General features: G+C 38.1%; 1 long non-coding RNA gene across 1 annotated transcript in view; it reads left to right on the top strand.

The window, feature by feature from the left end:
• Positions 1 to 652: 652 nt before the first annotated feature.
• The window catches only part of LOC136146673 (uncharacterized), a 47,814-nt gene continuing 42,466 nt past the window's right edge, over positions 653 to 6,000 (top strand). The window contains exon 1 of the long non-coding RNA XR_010659030.1: positions 653 to 723. This is a non-coding gene — a long non-coding RNA (uncharacterized lncRNA). The remainder of the gene's footprint in view (positions 724 to 6,000) is intronic.

Genomic DNA, 6,000 nt, shown 5'->3' with positions numbered 1-6,000 from the left:
TTTATTCAACGCTCTGTTCCCAGGGTGTCACCTGGCATGTAGCAGGTGCTCAAAATATATGTTGAAATGATAATGAATCACCAAATGTCCATTTTTCACTGCTTTTGACATTGTCTGACTAAAACCCCAAATCTAGTTCTAGGTTCCACAATATTCATAAGAAAAATTAAATTGTGTATAGTGTGTGTTTTTTTAAAAAAATATGTTTAAAACTTTTGGATCAGACAATCCTCAATCTGTTTGTGACCTTAGGAGCATGTAATCTCTCTGGAACTCAGTTCCTCAATTTATGAAACAGGGGCGATAGTACCCGACTCAAAGGAGGATGGTGGGACTGAATGAGGTAATGTCTGTCTGCCACCGAGTCGAACTCTGTGAAATCTTGGTTTATGCACCGTGCCAACAGCATGTAGCATGGATGCTTAGGGCAGATCCAGCATATAGGAGGCTTCGCTGTCATTCCCGGAGATATGAAGGACAATCTGGAGCTGTGGGGAAAGTTGGCTTTGGAGGCAGATCTGAGCTTGAATCTTGTTCATTTCCTACTCAACCAATCTCTACTGAGGACTTACTTTGTGCTGGCAACTTTTCTAGACACCTGGGGTCCAGCAGTAAAAAAGACAAAAGATCTAACTTTGTGGTGTTTTCATTTCAGGGAAATGAAATGGGATGTCTACTGTAAACAGCAGAATAAATCAGACCACATCTGTGTTACAAACAAAAGTAAGCAGTTTATTAACTCTATGACAAGTTATTTTTAACTTTGGCTTCTTTCTCTTAGCACAATGCATTTAAGATTTATCCACACTGTTGAGTTTAACTGTAGTTTGTAGTTTTTTAAGGAGGATTGTATTATTGTATTACTACAGTTTGTTCATTCATTCACTAGTTGAAACATAATACTTTGGGGTTGAATTTTAGTCAGAATTCTCCAGAGAAACAGAACCAATAGGATGCAAATATATAGAAAGATTTGTTTTAAGGAATTTGTTCACGCAACTTTAAGGAGGCTGACAAGTCCAAAACCTGCAGGATGTGTTGGCAGGCTGGAGACCCAGGAAAGAGCCCAGGTTACAGTTCAAGTCTGAAGGTCATCTGCTGGCAGAATTTCCTCTTGCTTTCTGAGATTTTTTTCCGGAAACATTTATTGGTTGGATTTTTTTCAAATACTTGTTTTTTAAAATTGTTGAGATGGTCATTGATTATTTTGCTACTGTGATGAATTACATAGCTCAGCTGGTAAAGAATCCTCCTGCAATGCAGGAGACCTCATTTTGATTCCTGGATGGGGAATATCCCCTGGAGAAGGGATAGGCTACCCACTCCAATATTCTTGGGTTTCCCTGGTGACTCAGACGGTAAAGAATCCATCTGTAATGCGGGAGACCTGGGTTTGATTCCTGGGTTGGGAAGATCCCCTGGAGGAGGGCGTGGCAACCCACTCCAGTATTCTTGCCTGGAGAATCCCCATGGACAGAGGAGCCTAGTGGGCTGCAGTCCATGAGGTTGCAAAGAGTTGGACCCAACTGAGCGGCTAAGCACGCACATGCGTGATGAATTACATTGATTCTCTTTATATATAATGCTAGATTGAATTTGCTGAGGATTAATTTATCTATATTCATGAGAGATATTGGTCTCTATTTTTCTTGTAATGTCTCTGGTTCTGATGTCAGAGTAATGCTGGACTCATATAATGATTTGGGAAGTACTTCACCTTTCATTTTTGGAAGAGATTGTGTAGACTTAGTATAAATTCTTAAATGTTGGTGGAACTCACTAGCAAAGCCACCTGGGCCTGGAGCTTGCTTGTGTGAAAGTTTTAAACCAAAATTTTAATTTCTTTATTAGATATAGGGCGACCAGAGTATCTATTTATTCTTTTTCCTTTTTTTTTCGGTACATGAGCTTAGTTGCTCCGAGGCTTCTGGGATCTTTAGAGATCAGGGATTAAAGCAGGGTCTCCTGTATTGGCAGGCAGATTCTTTACCTCCAAACCACCAGGGGAGTACTCTATTTATTTTTAAATAACTTCTAGTAGTTTGTGTCTTTCAGTGAATTTGTTCGTTTCCTCTAAGTTGTAGAATGTTTTGGCATAATGTTCAAAATATTCTTGTGTTATCTTTTTGATATGTGTAGAATCACATGCTACCCCCCTCTCATTCCTAATGTTGGTGATTTGTGTCTTTTGTCTTTTTCATGGTAAGTCTGGGTAGATGTTAATTTTCTCAAGGAACAAAAAAACCTGTTGATTTCATTGATTTTGTTTTTTCTGTTGTCGATTGTATTTGTTTAGGTAGTGATCTTCATCTTTTTCCTTCCACTTACTTTATGTTTCATTTATTCTTTTTTATTTTCTAGTTTCTTAATATCAAAACGGGTGTCATTGATTTGAGACATTTCTTCTTGGGCATTTGGTGCCATAAATTTCCCTCTGAGTCCTTCTTTACTTACAGCTACCCCAGGGACTGTAGCCTGCCAGGCTCCTCCGTCCTTGGGATTTTTCCAGGCAAGAATACTGGAGTGGGTTGCCACTTCCTTCCACAGGGGATCTTCCCAACCCAGAGGTTGAACCTGGGTCTCCCCCACTGCAGGGAAACTCTTTACCTTCTGAGCCACTAGGGAAGGCCTTACATTTTACAGATTGTCGGTTATTGTATTTTCACCTTTTAATTCAATTCCAATGCTTCATAATTTCTCAGTTGACTTATTCTTTAACTCATGGAGGGAGGAGCCTGGTGGGCTGTAGTCCATGGGGTTGCAAAGAGTCAAACACAACTGAGCAACTAACACGCTCACTTTTTTAACTCACGAGTTATTTAGGAGTGTATCACTTTGTTTCCAAGTACTTGGATGTATTTCTGTTATTCATTTCTAATTAAATCCCACTGCTCTCAGAGAGCATACATTATATGACTTGAATTCTTTTAAATTTGTTAAGGCTTGGTTCATAGCCAAGAATATACTCAATCTTGGTAAATGTTCTATGTGTTTGCCACTGCTGTCAGATGAGCTTTATTATCTCTGGTATTATCCCGTGTCTGAAATTAAAATAACCACTCCAGCTTTTTAAAAAATTAATTTTAGCATGATGCAAATTTTCCATCTATTTACTTTAACCTATTTGGGTCTTTATACTTAAAGTGGGTTTCATGTAAATGGCAGGCAGTTGTTTCGCTTTAAAAAATATCCAATAATTCCTACCTTTTAAAGGGCAGTGTTTTTATCATTTCCATTTAATGTGATTATTGATTTGGTTAGGTTTAGAGCTACCGTCTTGCCATTTATTTTCTTGCCTCCTGCACTCTCTGTGTCTTTTTTTCCTCCTTTTCTGATTTTTTGATTATTTTTAATTTTTTTCTTGTTTACTATCAGCCATAGTTTTTGTTGTTGTTTTAGTGGTTGCTTTAGGCTTTATAGTATTCATCTGTATCTTATCATAGTCTTTCTTCAAGTGATAATTATGTTACTCCATGTATAATATAAGAATCTCGCAGTAGTATATTTGTTTCTCCCCTCCAGCCTTTATGCTCTTGTTTCATACATTTTACTCGTACTATTTATAAACCCATCAATCCAATGTTATTATTTCCATTTAAATAATCCATTAAAAAGTATTTAAGCATTAAGAAATAGTCTCATATTTACAAACAGAGTCACTAAATCTCATATTTACAACAGAGTTACCAGTGCTTTTATTTCTTTATATAGATCCATACTCCCATCTGTTAAAGCTTCATTCTATTTCTTAAGGCCATTGGTTAGTCCCTTAACTTGGTGTATTTGAGAGAAATTGTTCTCTTTTCCCTTCACTGCCTTGCTGTCCACTTCATGTCATGAAGTTTCTATTCTAAACAATGAGGACTCAGACACTGGTTCCTTCATCCAGGGGGAAGAGAACCTCTTGAGTGTTAGCTTCTCGTGTCTGGCACTGCATCACAAAGGGTTCCAGGGATCGTGCAGATGGCACGCTAGACTGATTCAGTGTCATTCCATGCCTCAGTTTACCTCATAGTCCCTGCAGATAGGCTTAGAACTAACTAGAAAAAGCTCGAAAAGTTATTTGGAAGTGAAAGATACACCAGAAGGCTTGAAGTCTTTCTGACCATGCTAATCTGCAGAGCCAGTCATTCTGTCGGAATCCCAGTAGTTCTGCCTCACTGCTTGCGTGCTGATTCCATCACTAAGGGCTCCTGGGGGTGTCTTGATTCATTAGGACTTTATTGCTTTCACTGAGTGTGCTTTTTTACCGGATGTGATCACAACAACCAGAACTAAATTAAACCTGTCAAAGTAATAAGGAAGAATCCTTTAGAAGGATGGATTATCCTGAACTTTTCTTTCAAATTGACACATCTTCCTATTTCTCCAGCATGGTGAAAGGGAGAGGGCTTCCCCTTCACCTTTACTTTTTACCCATGGCAAAAAAAATTCAAAAAGATTGGATCTTATTATCATTACCATTTAAATATTTATCCATTAATTCAGTGAGTGGCAACTAAATCTCTTGACATTTGAATTGGTGTTTGACAGTTTGCTATTGATGGTTTGCCTTTACCAATAAAAGGATGTCAGAGTTTTGAGTTGGAGGGACATGGGAGCATCTAAAGTGCCATATCATGATTCAAATATACAGGAAAAAAAGGTAAGGAAAGAAAATCCATTTGACTATGTTTGTGGCATTTTCCTTCTGCCATTCCAAGTGTTGTGATGTAAGGTGGTTACCTAAACAGCTACTGATGACTTGTTCCTTCACTCCCCACCAGGTGTCTGTTTGGAAACTATGACTACTCAAACTAAAGTACCCTAACTTGTTACTGTGTAAATTCCGATTCCACTTTATTTTCCTTTGTAATACTTATCTCCATCTGGAATTACATTATCTGTTTGCTTGTTTATTGCCTGCCTTCTTTACTGGAATGTCAGCTTCAGAGGGCAAGGAATTCTTCTGTTTTCTTTATCATGCTATCTCTAGTGGCTCAAACAGTGCCTGGAAGGTAGCAGTACTCAGTAAATAATTGCTGAATAAATAAATACACATATAAATGGATAAATGACTTCTAGAGAAGATAATTTAATTTTAACAGACCACTTAGCCCAATGCACGTAGTGTCAATATAGTCATGTTAATGCTATATGTTAAACCAATTTGATTCAATTTATAAACAGTTTTTACTTAAAAAAATTAATTTACTAATTTTAGTTGGAGGCTAATTACCTTACAGTACTGTAGTGGTTTTTGCCATACATTGACATGAATCAGCCGTGGGTGTACATGTGTCCCCATCCTGAACCCCCCTCCCACCTCCCTCCCCATCCCATCCCTCAGGGTCATCCCAGTGCACCGGCCCTGAGCGCCCTGTCTCATGCATCGAACCTGGACTGGTGATCTGTTTTACATATGGTAATACACGTTTCAGTGCTATTCTCTCAAATCATCCCACCCTCGCCTTCTCCCACAGAGTCCAAAAGTCTATAAACAGTTATTACTAATCAAAGTTGGAATGGGACAGAGGAAAGAAAAGATTGGGTAAAGGGAAGAGTGTTGATGACCTCAACTCACAAAGTTGAGATACGTATGAGAAGTGACAGAAGAAGAAATAGAGGTTTCAGTTATTTAAAGTTCCAAAGGTAATCAATGGATACAACACGCACACACACAAGCAACTGTGGAAGGCAGAGAAGGATGACAAAGTGATAGCAGAATTGAACCATATGTTTATCGTTTGTATTAGAGGCAACAGATATTATTTACAGTTAATAAAGTAAGGGGGAGGTATTAAGCATATATTTCAGAATAGTGGAGTCAACAAATTAAAGAACTTTAAACAGAAGCAGTAGAAATCCTCAGCAGTATGCAAGCATGCTAGCTTTCTCTCATCTGAAAGCAAATTACTTTTTATTTCCCATTTAACTTCTGTCCCATTTCTCTGGACCTAGTTACTCAGTACAATGATGGAAATTACAGACAAGAAATGGAGAGAATGGATGAAGCCACAA

Source organism: Muntiacus reevesi, chromosome 14, assembly GCF_963930625.1.
Source record: "Muntiacus reevesi chromosome 14, mMunRee1.1, whole genome shotgun sequence".
NCBI classification, from domain to species: domain Eukaryota; kingdom Metazoa; phylum Chordata; class Mammalia; order Artiodactyla; family Cervidae; genus Muntiacus; species Muntiacus reevesi.
The sequence above is the reverse complement of the archived record's forward strand: the minus strand, read 5'-3'. Positions and strand labels throughout refer to the sequence as shown.